We start from the raw sequence: 23813 nt of genomic DNA on the forward strand, positions 1-23813 counted from the left end.
ACAGGGATGCCTGGGTGGCTCAATCAGTTCAATACCTGACTCTTGATTTGTCTAAGGTGGTGATATCATGGTTCGTGAGTTCAAACCCCACATTGGGACTCTTGCGCTGACCATGGAATTTGCTTGGGATTTTCTCTCTCTCTCTCTCTCTCTCTCTCTCTGACTCTTCCCCTGCTCTCTCTCTTTCTCTCTCAACAATAATAAACATTAAAAAATCTTAAAAAAGCTTTTTTAAAACAATGAAATATAATTTTATATCTAACAGATTTGCAATTTTTCCTGTTATACCATGTGATGTTAAGAATGTGAAACAATGGACCTTTTAAACATTGATGATGTTGATACTAACTGGAACAATAAATCTGCAAGATAATTTTACCTTATATAGTAAATATAGAGATGTCCTGGCCTAGAAATTTCTCACACGTGGCATAAGAAGACATGTGCAAGAATGTTTACAACAGAACTTTCTGTGTAGAATAAACCACAGTAAATACTTGAAATCAAATATTTTTAAACTATGGAACTATATAATGTCCTGTGGTTCATAGAATAATAGCAATGACTGGAAACATCTATTTACAGTAAATTCCTGTGCTATAACACATTATGAACCACAACTTCTCTGCTTAGCAATATAGATACATTGCACAAACCTAGTGTGGAATAAAAACCAACAAACAACGAAGCAAGTCATAGAAGAATACAAACAGTATTATAGATATGATATAAATCAAAACATATAAAATGAAATTGTATTATTGAGGTCTATATAAATTATAGAGAAGCAAATGAAAAGAGCAAAAATTCATGATTGCTTTGTAGGGGAAGGGGTTGGATTGAGAAGGGAAATACAAGCTTATTTTTTTTAAGGTTTATTTATTTTTGTGAGAGACAGCAAGCAGGGAGGGGCAGAGAGAGAGGGTGTCAGAGGATCCCAAGCCGGCTCCCCACCGTCAGTGCAGAGCCCGAGGTCCTGCTTGAACTCACAAACCGTGAGATCATGACCTGAGCCTAAGTCAGACGCTTAAGGGACTAACTCATCCAGGCACCCCACAAGCTTATTTTAAAAGCATTGATAATATTCTATATCCTAAGCTGAACTCTGGACACATTTTAATTACCATTTACATCTTATATATACCTATCATTTTACACATGTAAAATATTTTTTAATAAAACTGATAAAGCATAGGTGAGGAAGTGGAAGCTAAGAGCACATGTTTCTTTCTTTTTTTTTTTTTTTTTGTGAACCTTAGGTATGAGAGGGGGAGAAGGGGAAGAAATAGGTGGAGCAGGAACCAGAAACAGAAAGGAGTATGGTTTTTTTAGTCGAAAGTAACTTAACTACGTTAATCTGTTGAAAATGAGAGGCTGGTATGAAGAGAGGAAAAAGGTGATGGATGAATCAGGTGAGTGAGGATACAGGCAGAAATGAGAACCAGATAAAGGTTAGAGAGAGACTAGCTTTCGCCAGAGGTGGGTGGTCTCTCTTCCCAATGAAATGGAAGGGGGATAGTTTGTGATACATGCAGATGTTGGCTGAAGGAGGTCAAGAAGTCAAAGCGGTGCTGGTCTGATGGTCAGTGTTCTCTTATGATTGTGAATTTCAACCATCAGGTGAAAGTGATAAATAAAATACCAAGGGCATCAAGGAGATTGGCTGGTAGGAGATTAAAGTGATTTCTATGAGGCTGAGAAAGAGAAAGCTAAGCTTCGTGTTTTCTTCAGCAGGTGCTTGGTCAGGCACACTCGGTCTCAAGGGTGAATTAATAACCCTTTGGGTTAGGCAGACACAAGTCAAGAAAAGACAAGACAAGCTGGAAGGATAGAACGAAAATGGAGAGTAACGCGGTGGTGGTCTTGATGTGGTTCAAAGAACTGGAGCACTGAAAAGAAGGGATTGAGAGAAATAGGATGCAAGCAAGGAATTGCTGGAAAGCAGTTTAAGAATCCAGAACAGGCAAATAAGAGGGCGCTGGTAAGTTCCAGTGGGAGGGACCAGGCAGTGCTGGTCCCTGGAATTGAAAAGATCAGGGAACTGCACAGAAAGTTTGTTAGTTCCGGCTGTCTGCATTGACATTGAAACCGGCTAGGGAAATTGGTGGCAAGAAAGAAGATGATCAGAGTGCTGAGGTCCTTGATAGACGTGGAGCGGTGACAAGGGTGGTCGAATGAACAACAGCAAGGGAGGGTACAGGAAGGTCTGTAATAGAAGGCAGGAAGTGCCCAAAGTGAAGGAGGTTTTTTTCTCTGGGGAATGAGAATACATGGTTTGAGTCTGAGGAATGAGAATGAATGAATGGGGTTGTGAAGCTCAGAGGGTCCAATAACCAACCACATTGTGTCTGCGATGCACACCCTGTGGAGGAATACAATGGACTTCCTTTGAAGATAAAGAGGATCCCCAGTCCCAGCTCTAGCATGTGGCAGCACAGCCCCTGCCTCACTCTTATCTTCAATTTAAAAAAGTGTTGTCCTAGCAATCCTTCCCCTGCTGATCTGTATCTGGGCTGTGCACTTATCTGAATTAATCTGCCACCTAACGATTCACTGTAATGCTTAGCTATACGTCTGTCTTAGCCAATAGACTGCACTCTGCTTAAAGGAAAAGCATGTAATATTTACCTTGATGTCCACAATATTTAGCAGAGTGTCCAGGATATAAAAGGTGCTCAATGAGTGTTCACCGAATAAGTGAATGGATTGTGTGTTTGTATTGTGGACGAGTTTGTGTGTGTGCACTTCCTGCAAGAGTTGCTCAAAATGAAATAAAGTTGCCCCAGAGGGCAGTTATAAAGTCTAATCACCTGAGAGGGTTTGGGGTGAGAAATATGTGACTCTGGAACTCAGGAAAAGTCAGGAGAAAAATAATGACGCATTATGGAAATGATAAAACCATCAAAGTAACTTTGTGACTAGCAGAGAGGGGGAAATGCTAATAGAGCTCCCACTGGTATCGTATGAAATTAATAATGATCTAAATACCTCCTATGAAGTTCTTCATTAAAAACACACTTCCATAATCTAAGTACTGTAGATTCTGAATTCAACAAAGGGAGCCTTGTTCTACAGTGTTTGAAATTAGACTTCTATGAAATCAAGTTTATCTTTAGAAGTAGGTTTAAGAAAACTGAAAAGATTGGTAATAGCAAAGTAAATATGGAACAGATGTTGCCTCAAGGAGGTCCTGGATAAATTTGTATTTTGATATGATGCTAATGAAAAAGGGTGGTGTCATTGGTATGATTTTTGAAAAATGTATACATTTTCTTCCTAATCTGCAGTGTGTAAAATTTCATGAGAGGCTGAACAATTTTAATAAGTATTAAGTGGGCTTTGATTTTAGATTTAATAGGTCATATATTTTACAAAAACTACCAGATGAGATTTTAGAAGTACAAATCTTCCTCTTTGTTCAAAGGAAGCCTTTCTCTTGGAACAATCTGTTCTAGTCCTCATAATTACGTTTTCCTGGGAGATGGGCCTAAAGAGATAAAAAATAATAACCTAATAGTACATATGATGTTTGTAAACTGTAAGGTATTCCCTGATGTCATTACAATATTGGTGTGCTAGATATCCTGTAAAGATTTAAAGGTAAAATAACAATAAATAGAATATGCCCATTCTCTAATACTTACAAGATTTATGAAATTTTAGAAATTAAAAAAAAACCCTTTGATATTTCATTTCAATATCCTAACCTTGTTGTATGAAAAAACAAAGGGAGATTAATGATGAATGGCAGAACTGGGACAAAGGTCAGATCTTCTGCATTTCAGGACTATACTTTCTCCCCTTCTCTTTTGCCTTCTGCAGTAGTTCCCCTCATATTTGGTTTTAGTTTTTGAGGTTTCAGTTACCCACAGTCAACCGTGGTCTGGAAGCAGATGACGTCTGACTTATCATCAGAAGATCGATACTAGCTTAACGTTAAGTCACAATGCCTACCTCATTCACCTCACTTCACTTTATCATATAGGCACCTTATCATTCCACCTCATCACAAGAAGAAGGATTAGTACAGTATAATAAGGTACTTTGAGACAGCGAGAGAGACAGAGAGAGAGAGAGAGACCACATCCGCAGAACTTTTATTACAGTATACTGTTATAATTGTTCTATTTTTATTGTTACTTATTATTGTTAATCTCTCACCAAAACTAATTTATAAATTAAACTTTGTCATAGGTATGTATGTATAATATCATAGTATATATAAGGTTCAATACTATCCATAATTCAGGAATCCACTGGGGGTCTTGGAACATATGTCCAGAATACAAAGGGGGACTACTGTAGTCAGAAACTGTTTTCATTATACTTACATTTGATATCTATATGAAAACACCTTGGCTTTTACACACAAGCAAAGTGATATTTTAAAATTAAAGTTGAATTTTTGTATACTGATTTGGACTTTAATAGAACTAACAAGAATGAAGGAAATACAGTTCCAGGTGGAAAATTATTTCATTAGAGAAAGAGGATCCACAAGAAATCCTATCAGCCAAGACTTAGAACTAAGCAGAGACTTGATATTCATAAATGTTCTCCAATAAAATATCTAATAGATATTCCCCTTTTCTAAAAGCTATCACAAAATTTTCATAATAAAGAGATTCATCTGTGCAAATATATTCCACTACTATAACCTATTTAAAGGACTAAATGCTGAACCATGGGGCCCAAAGTTATACAGAACCAGAATTGACTAATTAGAGACCCTCTTCAGGTTCAAACGGCTGGATGTTTAAATAGAAGCTTGGCTAAAGCCTATCTATTGTTCTGACTTCCGCTAATGACTACATAAACCTGGAAATTTCTTTCTCCCTTCCTCCCCCAATTAAACATCTGCTAGGGTTGAAAGCAGAATCTAGAATGTCAAACCCACAGAAATGTTATGGTTTGGGCACATTTAATCTTGGTAAACTGTTAAAAAGATCTGAGTAGGTATTTGGTTTTATTTGGGACTAACAGCAGACTCCAAGGCAGAAAAACTCATCAAGAAGTTTAATAGCCACTTCAAATAAATGTTGGCTTAAAGAAAAAATGTAAAAGCCATACTTACAAAAATATATCAGATATATATATATATATATATATATATATATATAATATTTTCTACCATTGAAATTTAGGAAAGCTGAAGAAAGTATCCAATTTGGCCCTCAAGTATTATTTTTTATTTGGATATTCCTATCTTCTTAGAAAGAAGATAAAATTTAGTCACTTCTCAGATGGTACCTACACTTGTGTTGAGCACAGCATTATGTGTAGACTTGTCGGGGCGCCTGGGTGGCTCAGTCGGTTAAGCGGCCGACTTCGGCTCAGGTCATGAGCTCGCCATCCGTGAGTTCGAGCCCCGCGTAGGGCTCTGTGCTGACAGCTCAGAGCCTGGAGCCTGTTTCAGATTCTGTGTCTCCCTCTCTCTGACCCTCCCCCGTTCATGCTCTGTCTCTCTCTGTCTCAAAAATAAATAAACGTTAAAAAAAAATTAAAAAAAAAATAGACTTGTCAAATCACTGTTGTACACTTAAAACTAATATAAACATTGTGTGTCAACTGTACTTCAATGAAAATAAAATGAATAAGAATACCAAAGGATATACTACAGTAGAGCACACAAAGATTTTTTTACAATATCATTAACAATAGAAAAAATTGGAAACAATGATATAGAAATGATTACATAAATTATGATTTGGCTAACAATAAAAAATAAAGTTTAGTTGATTCTTTCAGCAAAAAGAAACTTATAGTCTAATTTTTGCTCCTCAATCTCCTTCCTAGTGCAGGAATAATAATTAATCTGTTCTAAGCACATAGCTATATTGCTTTCCTCTCTACTTCCTATTTAAAGTAATTTGTAAGAATTTGGTTTCAAGAAAATTATCTCCAGTCTCTTATCCAATAAGAGTCACTAAGTCATTTATTATGTACTCAGTGACTCTGTTGTAGGGCAAAGTGTATTTTGTATCTTGAGAAGTATATAAAATATAGGCAGAAATCTTGATATCCGTAGTATTTTCCATAGAATTTTATATCAATTGGCTGATCAACCTCTTGTGGATAAAGTAATGGGCAAAACTTCTGAGCAAATCTCACTGGAATGTTGAGTTTCCTGAGATGATACCTTATGCATTGCTGTAACCTAACTATAAAGAGCCAGACACACAGTTGTGCTCATTTAACAGCAAATGTGGAAGGAATGAAGACTTCCTACAATTAAGAATCGTGATATCATCTTCAGATGACTGTTTCTAGTAAGCACTGGCTCACAAACATTCTGTCTTCCCTTCTTTTATCTTCCTTACATATTGTGAGCCACATGATGAAGATTGACAGAAGCTAAATTTGCTATTCTGTAATGGATTAGTGATCCTAAAATGATTTTTTTCTCCTACAAGAAAAATTACAAATTCGTTTTTTCTTGTTTTTAAGAATATAACCAAGTTCTGCATTTACTGTTTCCTTTTCAACAGAGTGTGCTTTGTAGTTAATATCACCTTTGGCCACCCTGTCAATGCTACTGTATTCATTTCACCCAAGAGGAGGTACATGCCTACCTTGATTTTTCCTGTGGGTTGTCAGTTTCTATTTTTTCTTCCACTGAAAAGAGCCAATATTACTCAAAAAAGTAGACACTTGGACTGGCTGATCCAATGTGTTTTTTCAAATCCATTTCTCCCCTGCCTGTCAGGGGTGAGTGACGGTAAGGATAGTAAGGGTTAAAACTCAATTTCCCAGCCTCTCTTTCAGCTATGAGTGGTCATGTGACACAGTTCTAGCCAACGAGATGCAAAACTAATAGCTCCTAATGCTGTCTTTCCTTGCCTCTTTCTTCCTGCCTGGAGCATGGATGGTAGAGTGACCACCCTGGAAACTTGAAGATTAAAATCTTATGCTAGGAATGGCAAAGAAGAAAGCTGTAACAAGCCTAAAACATGTACCACATTGTGAAACCCACCACACCAGCCCTGGAGGACCTACCTGAACTTCTTTTTATGTTAGAAAAATTAATCTCTTTCACTGTAATTTTGGTTTTATATTGTTAAACACGATCCTAACGGATACACTGGAAAAATGTATTTTGGGTGTATAGGTCAATAACGTTAGGATGATTTCCAAAAAATAAATATTTACAAATGATTTATTTATCTCTGATACAAAAGACAACAGAGAAAATGTCCCATTAAGATAATTTTTTAAAACAAGGCAGTTTCTTTTGTTTTGTTGAATGTACGTACCAGAAAACTGATAGTAATTCTCATTCATTTAAAGCAATACCTCAGGGGGCTCTAAACTCATGGCTTTATAAACCCAACTCGGGGATTTATTGAGACTAACTTAATTGAATTATGTTACATGTTTCTGCACTTAATCTATTGGGATATGTTATTTTTACTGAAATATATAAAGAAAATTTTACCTTATATTCAAATGTGACTGAAAAGGTATTATAATAATAGCCTCTAAAAAGTTCATTGCAGTATAGAATCTGAAACTGTCAACACACTCTACTTCATTAGCTTAAAGTCCGTTGGTCTCTGTTGCGCTTTGAATGGATCTTTTGCCCGTGCATCACTTTGTAACATCATGCACGGGTTATATGTAAAATGTTGGTTCGGTGAATTACATTGCTTTTCTAAATGTGCGCCCATTTCATCATGTAACATAGAAAAAAATCATATTCAATAATACTAAATTCATTACATAGAACAGTCACTAGGTATCGGGAAGCTGTTAAACTTATAGTGATGGATACGTTTCTCAAAATTCTTTCACCAGAAAGCTCAGATTTTATCACTGACTAAAACACTGCCAGTTGTTTTCCTAGAAGGAACAAGCTCACTTTGATCATTTTCAAGGGAATGTCTATCAAATATACAGCTCTGAATGACCAAAGCTCTTTGTCAGTCATCCTTTCTTTTTTTAAATGTTTATTTATTTTTGAGAGAGAGACAGGGGCAGAAGGACAGGGAGACACAGAATCTGAAGCAGGCTCCAGGCTCCCAGCTGTGAGCACGGAGCCTGCCGCGGGGCTCCAACCTAAGATCGCTGAGATCATGACCTGAGCCAAATCTGACTGAGCCACCCAGGTGCCCCAAGTCTTCCTTTCAAGTAAGAAGGGTGTTCCATGAAAAAAGTGACAATTCAGCTTCGAATTCAGTCTACAGCACTTGTGCTGTTATGCTTGTTTGTCCTTAAGGCAGTCATCACACTTGGTATGCTTCAGGTTCATTTCCTATTGTGTCATAGAGAATATTAAAAACACATGTACTCAGGACTGATAATAAAATAATTTTTACTGCTTCCTCAAGGACATTCTAAAGTAAATATTTTTGTCTTTTTGTTTTTTTGTTTTTTACAGTGAGTATGTGATGGCAAAGAAAACAGTGACAACTGGTACAGTTTGGTGTCACCTCCCTGATGCATGATAACGGCACCAGAAGTTTATCCACTATTGTTTTTGTATCATTGGTACACGTGTCAATACAATGTAAAAAGCAAATAATGTCTTAGTATTATTATAAAAATACTTTTGAATTCAGGAACTGCCAGGGATACACACTGCAGTTTTTTTTTAACGTTTATTTATTTTTGAGACAGGGAGAGACAGAGCATGAACGGGGGAGGGTCAGAGAGAGGGACACAGAATCTGAAACAGGCTCCAGGCTCTGAGCTGTCAGCACAGAGCCCAACGCGGGGCTCGAACTCACAGACCGCGAGCTCATGACCTGAGCCGAAGTCGGACGCTCAACCGACTGAGCCACCCAGGCGCCCCTACACACCGCATTTTGAGTACCAATGCCATATAGAATATTAGATGGACCAATAATGAAGCCAAAAATACAAAATATATCAAGAAAAGCCATTGCCACAGGAACCCAAGTTATTCACAGCAAGGGACACTGGTTCATAAAGAATGAATGCTTTTGTTGAAGTAATTGTACCTGTATTCTAAAAACAGTTACTAAATTAGGACATAATTATTTTTTCTTGTAATATAAGTAATATATGCTAACATTTGGAAAAGCATGAAGAAAAGAAATTAGCTATCCCCTACGACTGCCACAGATTAACTATTGTTGACATGTGACATATTTCCTCAATATTATATTATAAACTTTAACCTATCATTTAAAATTCTCTCAAAACATAATTGTTGTGGACAGTAAAATGTCCTATTTTCAAGTGATAAAATAATTTTCCAATAATTTTTATAGGGTTGGATAGGTTATCTCCAATTTTTTTTCTATCATAGGCATTGCTGCCAACATTAAATATATGTGCATTTGGCTATTATTAGGTAGACATTTTTAAATTTAATTTTAATTAAAAATATATCTTTTAATATTTATTTATTTTTGAGGCAGATAAAGACAAAGCACAAGCAGAGGAGGGGCAGGAGAGAAGGAGACACAGAATCCGAAACACTCTCTAGGCCCTGAGCTCTCAGCACAGAGCCTGATGCGGGGCTCGAACCCAGAAGCTGTCAGATCATGACCTGAGCTAGTCAGACTGAGCCACCCAGGCAGAAATTAAATTAAATTTTAATTAATTTTAACTTTAATTAAATTAAAAATTAATTTTAATTAAGTTAAATTAAAAATTAATTTTAATTTTTACAGAGAGAACACAAGCAGGGGAGAGGGGCTGAGAGAGAAGGAGAGAGAAAATCTTAAGCAGGCTCCACACTCAGCACAGAGCCCAATGTGGGACTCAATCCCACGAGCCTAGGATCATGACCTGAACTGAAATCAAGAGTCCAGCACTCAACTGACTGAGCCACCCAGGCACCCCAGGTGTAGTCAGACATTTTAATTTAGTAATGTTCCAATATTTCATTGTGACTTTAATTTGCGTTTTCTTAGTAAATAATGACACTCAGAAAATTTTTCGTGTGCCTCCTTACCATTCATATAACTTCACTCATATATCTTCGTTACACTTTTTCTCTTGTATTTTTACAATACATGTTTTCAGAAAAGTTTGATTCTGTTACATATACCACTTAGTATCACAGTTCTTTTTCTTTATAAAACATGTTGTGACTTATTACAGAACTTATATTGCTCATGGGAAATAGAGAAAAGTATGAAGAAAACATAAAAGTGCCTCATAATCTGACCACTAAGAGATAACCACTGCCAACCCCTTAGTTTATTTTTCCAGTCTTTGCCTTATGTGGTTTTCCATAATTGAATCAATATTGGATATTCATTTTAGCGTCCCACTTCTTTTCTCGTTTCAATACTTTATCATGAGCATTGTTGTGCATTGTTACGTATTCTTCCCATATCACTCTCTCTTCTTCCTACACCACCCACAGGAAATTAAGGTTTATCTAGGGCAAATATGTGCTAAGTCATAAATAATAGAGAACTCCATTTTATAAGGTAAGGTATTAGGGAATAGGACTAAGTTGATATGGGTGCAAGGCAAGGTTGCCGAGAGCTGGAGCAGACAGGAAAGCACAGTGAAGAGGAAAGATGAGTTAGTGAGGTGATAGCAGGTGTGTGAACCAAGGAGCAAGGAGCAAAGACGCAGAGGCAGGAGAGAGCAGGGCTGTGCTCTATGAGGGCCATGTAGGTTTGAGCAAGGACACAGCAAGGAGAGCGCCAGGATTGGTTTACTTCAAAAGATATGGGAGGGTCCAAAGTTCAGAGGTCCTTTCAAACCTGGCTCTCTGTAGAACTGAAATGTGTTTGGAATTACATCGAATGTGGTGATCTGTGGGAGAAAGGCCAACTTAACAGCAAGACACACACACTGTCAGTCCCAGAAAGGACATGAAAATACTTTGCTGTTGCTAGAAATTGTATAAACCTCCTTTGGTGAATGATACATATATTTTCTAATTTTATGCTAATGACAAATATATGAGACAGGTGTTATTATTACTGGCACAACTATGATCATAGCAGTTTGTAAAATGAGTAAATTTAGTCCACCTAGATTGAGCCATTTGCCTGCATTCACTACTTGTCCGAGAAGTCCTAGGCAAGGAGCTCAAACCCAGGCCCTCTGATCTCAGGCTTGTTTTGTAACTAAACAATGGGTCTCAACCCTAGCTACACATGAAAATCAAATATGGAGCTTTTAAGACTTTCAATGCCCCCTTCTACGCCTCCTGCTCTGAATTTCTGATTTAATTAATCGGAAATGAGACTTAACTGCTGGTGGTTTCAAATATCGCCCCCGCCCCCCACTTTCAGTTCTTCCGCATTTGAGAACCACACTGTTACATCACTAAAATGTTCTTCGGGTGATTACGGAAAGCACCAAGACACTTTCTCCAGGACATGCTGAGATTTGAATTCTCAATTTGATTACTTTCTTGAACACATAAAGGATTTCTTAATAAAATTTATTATTAAGAAATGTACACATGTGATATGTTTTCTGCATCTTTCATATGTGAGAATGTATTTTTTATTCTACACAAGAAGGATAATTTAGGTAAGTGTGGGCATTGGTGGACCAATTTTCACTCAAATTTTACAGCTACTTCCCCACTCTCTCTTCTGGCATTTATAGTTGCAGAAGGCAAATCTGATGTATTTTTTTTTTTCATTTTGATGAATTTAGATTGCTTTTTTCTTGAAACTTTATTCTTTCTGTCATCTTTTCATTTTTTAAATAGCTTCAGTTTTATATTTGTTTTTTTCTGATAAATTCTGAGAGAGCATCTCATAGTTAAACTCTGATTCAATGTTTGTAATTCCCTCACTGACTTCAATAAAATTTCTAATACACCGACTGTATTTAATTCTGAAATTTCTTTATCTGGCGTATCTAGCCTCTCAGTGCATCCTTTTGACTTCTGGCTCTTGTGTCATGAACTTCATACTCTTGCTACTATTGTTTATGTCAAGAAGTATAAACAATACTTCTCTTATGTTCTTGGGTAGGAGTTACTCTCCCATGTTCTGAAATATATTTTCCCTTGTTTTCTTTTGTTTGACTTTCTTTGCTTCTAATGCAACAAGACTCAATGTTTGTCAACTGATGGGCATATGGATTTCCCTTCATGACATTCAGTGTCTGTTGGAAACTAGCTATAATTTGGCTAGAAGGCAGGTCAATGAAAGTTCCGTCCAGCCCAATTCTTAGTTTCTAGGAAGCAGTCTCCATTGTAGTGATTCTGTCTGTTTTGGGCTGGTCTGGGATATTATCCTTTTCACTGACAATGTTCCAAACATATTTAATAACTGTAAATTTATAACATCCAGTTAGAATTGTCGCAAGGGCTTCTTGTGTTTACCTCAACTTATACCACTTTTATTTATGGGATCAATATCTCCATAATGCAATGTGACAATGATATTTTCTCTTTCCTCCCTTTCTTCAATTGTCAGATAAAGTACAAGATGCCCAGTTAAGTTTGAATTTCAGATAAACAACAAATAATTTTTAAGCTTAAGTGTGTCCCATAAGTATTAGGGATATACTTAACACTAAAAAAGTTCTCTTGAGTCCCCGTGTACTATTTGGGACATGGTTATATTAAAATATTGTTGGTAGTTTATTTGAAATTCAAATTTAATTGGCTATCCTCTGTTAGTATTCGCTAAATTGGGCAAACCTCCTCACTACTCTCAGGTTGTTTTCTGGGAGGATCAATCTCTCATTTGTATAGGAAGAACTATAGTGAGTACATGTGAGTACTCACTACTCTCACTCATGGTAGTGAGTACATGTGAGGCACAGAACGCTCTCTGACTGCTCCATCAGGCAGTACGCCCATGCAGGAGAGGGATACCTCAGTTTATTCACTGGTATAGTTCTGGTGTTTCTGAGCCAAAGGACAAATGGTGCGGGGATTTCTCTACGTTCTTCAGGCAAGGCAGCTTGCTGTGTTGCAAAGACTTGGCATCAGTGGCTCTCAGTTGTGTTTTTCGATCCAATTCTATAAATCTTTCAGTTGGATGTAAGAGCTCCAAGATTCTAAAAATTCAAGGTTTTGGATTTTGTTAGTTTTTATCTTTTTGTGTGAGAAATCAGGAGAGGCTGACTCTGAGGATATTAGCCAGACATTACTGGAAATCAGACTCCTGGCGCTATTGTGTGTGTGTGTGTGTGTGTGTGTGTGTGTGTGTTTGCATGCTTGAGCTACAACTTCAGAAGCATTCTTAGAGGCCCAAAATGAAGGAGGCAATTATTTTTGGCTTCATGATTCCTGCCAAAATGGAATCAACTGTGATATCTAAATCTATCTCCTCAACAGCAAGGCAGGCTTTTCTGGAAAAGGCTATGGTGTTGCTGGATACACGATTATGTTGCCTAAAGTACATATTCCAGGGGGTTATGTGGTTCAGTTTTTGAGCCTTTACCCCTTTTGAGTGTCCACAGATAAGTGTTGTAGTCATTGAGGGCTGTCTGGCCCAGTATTGTTTTTGTCCTAACAAGGAAGAGCCTGTCAAAGGTATACTCATCCTTTGCCTGTTTTATAGCTACCCGACATAACACAGGCATTTTTTTTTACAAGAATTTCTTCTTCCTGCTACTCTTGGGAAATAGTCAATCATGCCATCCCTGACAGAACTTAAAATCACACTTATATGAAGGACCATCTGCTACTGGCTGTTTGGCAATCCTCAGAGAACATGAAAACAGGCTAAGTATAAGAAAACATCTTCAGAATTGGTCTTGACACTCTTAGTTCAACCGGTTCCCAGCTACCAGCTCTTCTTAAATAAGTCATGCATTTAGCTTAGTTCAAAGCCTGACAAAGGTTATAGATCTTGCTTTTGTGTAAATGTGCAATGTCTCATGCTGTGTTTCATCTTCTCAAACACAGGCTAAACCACCTGCTTTGCCTATTTGATTTCCTCCAGCTGGCTTCCCATTTGTCTTCATTTACTCTCAAGGTTTTGGTTGTATTGACTTATAGAGGAGGTCTCCTCATTTATTTCCTGAAGATTTTCTTTCTACAGCTGTGCTATTTGGTCAGCAGAATACAAATTTGGTAATAACTGTATTTATTTGTAGAACAAGATGATGGATTTCTTTTGTAAGCAATAACATACACCTTAAGAGGTAGATACTGATGAGGAACTCATGTGGAAAGAATCGTTTCTTTCGCAGCCATTTGTCATAGGTGTTGAGGTAAGCTGCTGTGATGCCACATAACCAACAACCCTGGAAAGCCCTTTTTTGAACTTCTTGCAGTGAGGACAGGCTGTTCTGAGAAAGCAAACCTCTCGAGGAGAACTGTTAAACAAAATGGTGCTCACTTGAGATCCAGAAATGGAAAGATTAAAGACTGTTCTGACTTGGATCCTATTGGGGCTGAGTATTTCTGGTCCTGGGCCCACTTGGTTTTGTTCTGTCCCCATTCTTGAGGGACTGATTTTCAGCAGAAATATGCTCCACTGAGCAAGACAGGGAAGCTTGAAAAATCCTAAGACATGAGTGACTTACGCCCATGAACTTCACTTTTTTTGATCTGTAAAATGAAGCAAATAATTCTTCATTAGCTCAGGTAAGGGCTATGCTGCTGAAAGAAAGATCTCAAATATAATGCTTTAAAAAAGACAATGGCTTAGATTAGAAGTCTGTTTCTTGCTTCTTATGTAAATGTGTTAAGGTAAGCATTGGAAGTTGGGTGGGCATTCTTGCTCCTCTAAGCAATTGAGGGGCATAGACACTTTCCATTTTGCCAATGGGTCATTCTGTAGGACGTATTCCACATTCACGAGGAAAAAGCTGGGTCTTAGTAAATCCAGGAAGCCTGCATGGAGGGTGAAAAGAGGAAATCCTGCATGAGCAACTTGCTTTAAGAAAGTCCTGCATGCAGAGGTTTGGCTCTTCCCCTCACAGTCCATTGGTCATGTGACTAAAATTCTCACCAATGGAATGCTGAGAAATGTAATCTCAATCAGGGAGGCTATGTGCCCAGGAAAAAGGGGAGAATGGGCTTTTGAGGGCAAATAGCTACTAACCAGAAATACCAATCTCAAAAGCTAGATGTAAAGGTTAAATAAGCTATTTTTAGAAGTGCTGGGCACATGATAATAGAGAGTATTACCAAGAGCCTAATGCTCAATTAATAAAAACTGTGATAATAATTAGGAAAAAAAGGAGGGGGGATTAGAAATAATGCACAGTTCTAAATATAGACATAAGAGGAATGGAGAGAACAGAGCCAGGTCTGGGAATACCTGAAATTTAAATACCTCTCATTCCTGAATGGTTTAATTAACTGAGTGTCACAGTGGAGTTTGGGTATAGAATAATTCTCTTCAGAGATTTCTCTAAAACTATTACAGGATGAGGAGCCATTCCTTTTTTGTTATAGAGACATGTCTTATACTTTTTGTCTCTAACTCAGTTCTTTAGAAATTATAGGTGATAGATAACTGCTACTTTATTATTTGCTGTTCAACCAAATTCAGCATTGAAAGTCCTAAGGTAATAAGCTTAAGAGCAGATTAGACTCTGACTGGGGCCTTGTCAGTTGAGCAGTTCATGTATGAATTTCTGAGTAAGGCATTCTCCAGATCACTGTGATTTCTCTCTCTGTAACTTTGGAACTATCCAAGGGTTTGGACAGTATATGCTCAATAATACATGTGAAATGTTTGAATCATACAAAAATCTGTTTAAAAACTTAAGAATTACTGTGACTTAAAATCAGAAAAAAAAAAGAACATTTGGGTAGTTGTTTAACAAAAACAAAGTTTTGTGGGAAATAAAATCCCTCTAGATTTCTATTTGCATAACTGTGCTTAATAAAAAAAGTAAGTTCCATTTGTTATAATTTACGAAATTTTAATTCTTACTTTAACAAAACACATGTACATATTTATATGACTGTAAGGATACATGTTGCAAGTTAAACAGGTTGCTTTTGGTGGATGAGGATATGGAGGGTTGTTCTATTCTTCTTTTTATTTTTCTAGTATTTTCTGTCCTTAAGAATGAGATAATTAATGGGGGGAATTGGAAGGTGGAAAGAATAAGACTTGATATAATCATACCTTTTAATAGATCTTGTGACTACATATGTTCCAAAAGGCTTTTCATATTGTCTGGAATAAAAAGAAACTAGTATCCCCATTAAATGACTAGGGGAAGCGGGTACAATGTTGGTTGTTTTTTCAAGCGTAAAACTAAAGTGTAAAGGTATTTTGCATGTTCCCCAAGACAGTGGTGGGAACAGGACTGGAACATGTAACACGTCCATTCAAGGCCCCCAAACTCATGAAATGTATTGTTCACAGAAACATTATGAGTGCAAAAGACTGACATTTCCTCTGCCATTGTTTCTTTCTTTAATGCTCCCTGGTGCCCCATACTCTTCCAGGAAACAGCTCCCCACTCCTTCCGCTTAATGAACATCAAAAGGTTTAAAAGCCATTTGTGCATCCATATGTATTCATTGTGGAGACTGAAACCAAATCCAGTTTAAGTTCTCAAGTAGGAACTCCAACGAGAATGGTAAGACTACTCCGGGATATAAAGGAGAAGCCTCTTGTATTCATTTTCCACATCCAGCAAAATCTAATGTAACCAATGTCCAATAAAAGATGTGTCTTTTAAACTTCACTCTAAATTTCCAGAATGGAGTTCATTGTCTTTATGGTTTCTTCAAACACCCTCATACTACAGATTGAAATCTCTGGCAATGAATTTTTAATATAAATAATTGAGTGGGGGTTGGGTGGGGAGTAGAAATTTCCAGCTCTAAATGAAAAGTACTTATTTAAGAAATCTTACTTCAGAAGAGTGTTGCTATTCTGGCCTAGGGTTCTAGACTCATTCCTTACCCTAGCATTTGCTCTTACCCAAACATTATTTTCTCATTTTCCACAAATTGGTAACAAAAGTAATTTTCTTAATACAAAATTATAAGAGGGGTAATATTGGTTCACAAGAAGAGGATGTGTTATATTCTTGTCCTATATACATAACTATGATTTAACTTACCTATTATGGAGGGAAGGGGGAGTGGAGTATAGGAGATACTAATAAATCTACAGCCTGTCTTGCCTTTCTGAGAAGTTTGTTTTATTTTTCTTTAAAACTTTAGGTGAAACATGTTTAATTTCTCATTTCTGTTACTTGTCTATAACTCAGCAACTGGGTAAGACAGGGGGAGAATGTATGACTGAAATGTCCTATATTAATATATTTATAGAGGTTCTTTTGTCCCAAGAAAGTTTAATCTTAATATCAAATCTGGCTTAAGAAATCTCAGTACTTAATAATCAAATCTGGCTTAAGAAAACTCATACATGGTTTTTCAAAGTGTACTTTATGAAACACTGTTCTGAAGCACTGTTAACAGGTATTCTACAAAAACTAGCTGATCTCAATTTTTCAGATGTACAAAAAACCCACCTGTGAACATTCTCCAACAAATGAAACATAAATCTTAGAAAAGACATATGGAAATAAAACTAAGGTTGAGCAAGGAACCAGTAAACTAATAATACCTGTCTAAATAATTGTTGAAAGTAAGGTTATGCAGCTAAATGCCTAGGTTAAAGAATTACTTTAACAAAAGGGAGGTATATTGGGGCACCTGGCTGGCTCAGTTAGAAGAGCATGAAACTCTTGATCTTGTTCATGAGTTCAAGCACCATGTTGGGTGTAGAGAATACTTAAATAAATAAAACCTTTCTTTAATAAAAGTGTACCTGGGATTCATCTCAGAATAGGGAATAATTAGCCCCTCCCTACCCTCCTGGTATCTTTAGATTTAAGTATGAAAATAATTTCATGGTGCATCTTCTGTGGAAGAAAAATGAGACCAGGGATCTGAGAACCAGGCCCATAGTAGGAAAAGAGAGGTTACTGCTAGGTCACCAAGGAGTCATCTATGAATTATGATTATGCAAAACTCTGCAGATTGAGTTTGGATAATTTCAACCCATTGAATGTATTCTATAATGTGAATAATTAATTGTTTATTTTCTAGAAAAGGATTACTACTTTGTAGAGGGGAGAAAATAATTTCTTTCCTGGGGAAGTATACTGCTGTGAATTTTCTAGACCATGCTTCTCTTAAAGGCAATAGTCCCAGGGAACAAGAACAGTACATGTCATGATCTTGGCAGCCTACAAAAAAGTTCAGTTGATGCTTATCGTCCTTCTCCATTCCCCAAAACACATAAACAGCTCTGTAGAAAATATTCAGAATTGTTGTCTTTGGATGGTGACTGTGTCTTATTTTTTTATACTGTTCTGTAGTTAGCCAATTTAGGTTCATGCTTATTTATTATTTTACTTTTGGAAAGGTGAAAATAATGCCTTACTTTTCACATTAATAAGGATCATAAAATACTTATACATATATTTTTGAAAAATATATTTGCTACCAATATATAAGGGAAAGAGACTAAAGAAAATTACACACTAGAAATGTGTGAATTGAAACATCTGAGATATAGACTGAAGAAATTCAGCCAGGTTTTTAGTTGCAACTTTGGTAAGACTGGCTTAGGTATGGATCAGACATCTTAAGATATCTTAAGAAATGTGATTTTTAAAAAAAAAATTATTTGGTTTTATACTTAATATTACCTGGAGTTTCATACTTGATGGCCTCTTTCTACAGCCATGCTATTTAGCTAGAAGTTCTTCACTTGAGAATCTGTGTGATCAAAATCTACTATCTCTGAATATTTAAGGTTTTCTGTAAGTTCAAATGTCCATGTTTTTTCTTTCAAAATATGTCCAAGGCATTATGAGGGCCCTTAAATCTTTTTGGTGTGTCATGAAGAAAGAAAGAAGAGAGAGAAAAAAGAAAGAAAGAAAAAGAAGAAAGAAAGAAGAAAGAAAAACTTGAAAAAGAAAGTTAACAAAGACAAACTTATTCAAAGGTTATGGTAAAAACTCGTAATGTTGAGTAGCCTCCTATGACCTATATATGCTTGAGAAAAGAAACCAGACAGTCACTTTCCCCCTGGCAAACACCTTTAACACAGAGGTGGATTTACAAGTTTAACAGAAAAAAATGAAAAACAAATAATTGTAAAGAATATAGTGTACTCTAAACTCTTAAAAACCTCAAATCTTTAAAATTTCTCACCCTTCTTGCATCATGCCTAAAGGGATAAGGATGTACTCTATTTGGAGAGTTTGGGAGACCATGCCTCCAACCCTCAGATGTTGATGGGATATTCCTTTTCCATAGCTGTAGGAACCCTAATTCTGGCATGACCTCAGTTGTGTATACTTCTCTTCATTTCTTTGAAATTATGAGTCCACACATTCCCCTATAAACTTCACTCAAAGGAAAAGAAACATCTTTATATGTGGCCAATTGTTCATCCATCCACCCTGTGTCACCTTTCTTCTCATCATCTTCCATCAGTATCATCATACATTGAACATCTAAGAAAACACCAAGCACTGGGCTTGGTGCTCACATTATATACTCTCTCTAAGATTCTCTTATTTGGCCCTCCTGCCCCAAAAGAACTGCCTTTGGTTTCTATGTCTTCAGAAAACATTCTCTTTCTCATCAAACTGAAAATACCGTCTTGGGTAAGATGCAGGTGCAAGCAAGCATGGCGTAGTAGAAGGAGCATGAGCTCTGAATCAAGGAGACTTATAGTTAGGTATAAACCTTGGCTCCTCTATTTACTAGTCATGCGAGTTTTGGTGAGTTGCTCTCTCTGCACCTCAAGGTTCTCACCTACTATGTCTGTTGGTGTGTCTGCTTCACAGAGCAGTGAGAGGAATTCAATGAAATATAATATAAATTGTCTTGCGTAGTGCGTAGAACATGGGAAACAATAAATAGTAGCAATTCTGATGCTAAGAGATAGTTTCCACTTGAGTTGATACTGACATGTTTCAGAATGGTTAAGTGGCTTTTCCATGCCCTCTTATGGGCACAAACATGATGTAGAGAGCATACTCAACAAATATGTATTGTAATTGTGAATAAACAAATGATATACAGTCTAGACTAGTGAGTGCTTCTCTTCGTTGTTACAAGTGTTATTTTAACAAATCCTCCTTTTTCCTCTTCTTTTCGTATATAAATTAATTACAGTTTCATATCATCCTCATCCTTTTGTTTGATCTTCTCTGCATTTTCTTAAATTAAAAAATACCAATAAATTTAGATTAGCCATAACTGAATCATGGTTTTCCTTCTTTTTGCCATTTCCTTCCTTTTCATCTTCATGTAATTTAAACTTTCCACATCCTAGAGTGAGAAATACGAGTTCCCAGTTTTTCCACAGCCTCAATAAGAGTGCTGGAAAATGTTTTAATGGACTGCTTGAACCAATGAATTTTAATGGTTTCCCCACATCCTCCTGAAGATTTTCATATTTAACTCTTCTCTTTGTCTGGTGTCTTTAACATCTCAGCCCCTGCCCTGAGTTGTAAGGAAGTAAGCCTGTGCTAGCAGTACTGGAAAAGCTATTCCTTAGTTTAAATGGCAGCAATGATATTTTGCATCTAAAATTAATTTTGCATTATTACTTTCACACAGTTCTTTCTCATTTTCCTTTGTTTCTTGTTTGCTTGTTTTGAAATGAAAACTCCTAAAATATTTCTCTCTTTCCTCCTCTTAGTGATACCAAGATGTGACAAGGGCTCTAGAACGAATCTTTAATTTGTCCGGGGACCCAATAGGTACCCAGTTTTAAAAATATTTTTCCCATATTTAAATCTTCCTCAAAATCTTACTCAAACTTTTCTAGAAAAGTTGTGTTCTGGGCATGTTATGTTTTTACCAAAGTGTCTAAGCTTTGTTTTTATCATATCAGGCATATGACTTGTGAGTTTTCCTTTATCTGTGAGAGAAAGTTGACCTTTTGTGCTAATTCCACTTCCTGGTGAGTCAGCCTTCTTTCTCTTGGACTTGTCTCTTTGCTCAGTGCCAATAACTTCGCACATTCCATGGATTCAGCACCTACCTCTCCTTATCCAAGTTCTTTAAACCGTTTAACCAGCCCTATCCTTGACATAGTGGCTTTTTCATGTGGCCAGTTACTTAATTTTTCAAAGCCTGTTTCCACTTAAGAAAAATGAAAATGAAAATAAAAATAAAAATAATACATCATTGGTCACCTACTCAACGATATCAAGTGGAAAAAATCCATACAAATGAGGGTTACTAATAATGACAATCTTTTCCAGGAAGGAGGCACTGGTAAAACAATGAGAATTCATTTTATCACAAAAATTTGACATCCAGGCAGCTACAAATAGGAAAATTTATTTAATCTCATTTTTGTTCTCTCTACTAATTTGGACTGAAATTATCCAGGTTCTATTTTTCTTTATGCATTTCCAGTTCAAAATAGTAGGATGGAAAGAAGTAAAAAATAAATTTTCTCAAGGCTTTTCAACGCTTCCTTATGGATTAAGAGTAGAAAGGAGAAAGCAGTACCAGGTACTGATTAATTTATCCAGCAAATACTTAATGAGTGCCATCTTGCTGCTATGTCACTGCTTCTATATAGAAAGGAAGTATTCCTCTGAGACATTCCCTCACTTGGTAGAGGTCATCTGTTCAAGGAGCAGAGCACATGTGTTTCCCCAACTACAGAAAAAGGATATGCCAAGGATCCTACATCTCTATTCAATGATTCCAAGAGCTGAGCTAAGCCCTTTTATAAATAGCAAAAGGAAATAATTAGACTATGATTCCAGTAGAAGAATGCATTGATTTCACATTCTCCTTTACTATGGTGTATTTTTAATAAGGTCTGCCTTTGAATTAGATTTCAGCATCAAGGCTGATCATTTTTCATGCTTTTTGCTTCTCGTAGCCTGGAATTACCTAGTGTGTGGGTGTTTTCTTTTCATAACTACAAAGTCCTTGAATAAAACAGCTAGTATATAAGGCTTTTAGAGGAACATGTGTGTCTCTTAACTTTTTTTTTTTTTGATAGGAAGATACTTAGTGGTAAGGAGTTTTCATGAGGTCTAATTAGAAGGTCTCTTTGCAATCCTAATGCAAGAATGGCAGCATATAAGTCATTATATGAGATCATTATTTTCATCTAGAATCCTCCATCCCTGCATAATGAGTTTTCTCCCAAGTGAGCACCATTTTGTTTTTAAAGTGAGTGTATTTTCTAGTACTTAATGCTTTACCTAACATGGTGGCAATTCATTTGACCTGCGAATCATAACATTTATCTCTTACATGTATTTTTACCTCTTCTAAATCTTGGCTTTATGGTATAATTAAATTAATGGAATGTACTTGCACATTTTTACAGTTGCAAATTATAATATGATTTTGAAAATATAAATAATTAACACTCAGGGAAGATGGGACGGTTTCATAGGAAAAGTACTGGATAGAAATAGGAGACCGGGATTCTACTTCCAATTTTGTTACTTACTAGCTGTGTGAACTTGGGAAAATAATTTAATTTCATTTAAATTCAGTTCTTTTCATAAAGCAATAGGCTAGATCCTTTCAGTACTAAAATTCTAAAATAATTTTCCTTTTCCAAATGAAACTAACCAACTATCTAAATACATTGAGTGATTAAACTTTCATAAGAGAGCTAAAGAAACACTTTGAATTTTTAAATAATATTTCCATTTGAGGTAGGAAAGTGTATAAAAAACAGTAATTTCACTACTCAGATAATCACTTATTAGAAAATATATGTATAGGGTTTAAAAAGAAATCCAGACATTGGAAGAAATGAATAAAATGGAAAGTTGTCATCTCCATCACCAGTGGTCACCATTCCATTTCCTAGGAGATAAATACTGTCAATATTTTGCCCTCTTTTAGAAATCATGGCACACTAGGAAATATATGTGTTGCTTAAGTATTTCTTAATATACACATATCATATTTTAAAAAGAGAAATCATTGTGGTTTTTTGAAATATTTATTTTATTTTATTTTTTAAGTTTGAGAGAGAGAGAGAGAACAGGGGGAAAGGCAGAGGGAGGGAGGGAGAAAGAGACACAGACAGACAGACAGGGAGAGAGTAGGCTCCATACTCAGCGCACAAAGTCCAACACAGGGCTTGATCTCCTGACTCTGGGAACATGACCTGAACTGAAATCAAGAGTCAGCCACTCAACCAACTGAGCCACTCAAGTACCCTGAGAAATCACTGGTTTAGGGTACATTTCATAACATTAGGGAGTGATTAAAGCACATTGAAATTTCTTTAAAATGCATTAGTAGGATTGTAAACAGTGTTTTCCTGTCCTGTGTACAGAATAAGGACAAAGACATGTTTGGAAACAGGCCCATGCGTATTCTCTGATAAATTCCCCTCTTAAATAGGTATAGTTAACCTGTGGGACTGGGATTTGTTTAAGCAGGTTTGAATATTATACTCAGTTTATCAGCCCAAATAAAATAAGTTGGGATGTGATTATTTTTCTCCAGCAAGTAATTATTTTCCTCAAGGTTTAAATGTAACATATAAAGAACAACCCAAACAGCCAGAGCTGGAACAAGTTTAGTGGGGTCCCAACACACCACCCCCAATTTAATAGTTCAGACAGTTCTCTTGGAAAGATCTCAAGTGTTCTCTGAAAAGGCAGCAGTTTCCAAAGCTCCACAGGAAGACCTTAATGGTAACAATAGAACCATCTGTTCTGGAAAACAGACTCTGAAATGAATTATACTTGGGATAAGAAGATCAAGTCCTCTTCTATATTTGTGAGTAACCCAAGAGGTACATCACAGCTGTTGGGGGCACATTTATAGGGATCCTAGAGGTTACATTTGTACTTTGTGATGGCAAGATAAGCTCGATATCCTACCTAAAGGAAGTGAGATTTGCCTATATTTAGCAACTGCAGGATTCATATTCTCGAAGCAAAAAGTAAACGAAACCTTCCTTAAT

Source organism: Lynx canadensis, chromosome A2, assembly GCF_007474595.2.
Source record: "Lynx canadensis isolate LIC74 chromosome A2, mLynCan4.pri.v2, whole genome shotgun sequence".
In the NCBI taxonomy this organism is placed as follows: Eukaryota; Metazoa; Chordata; class Mammalia; order Carnivora; family Felidae; genus Lynx; species Lynx canadensis.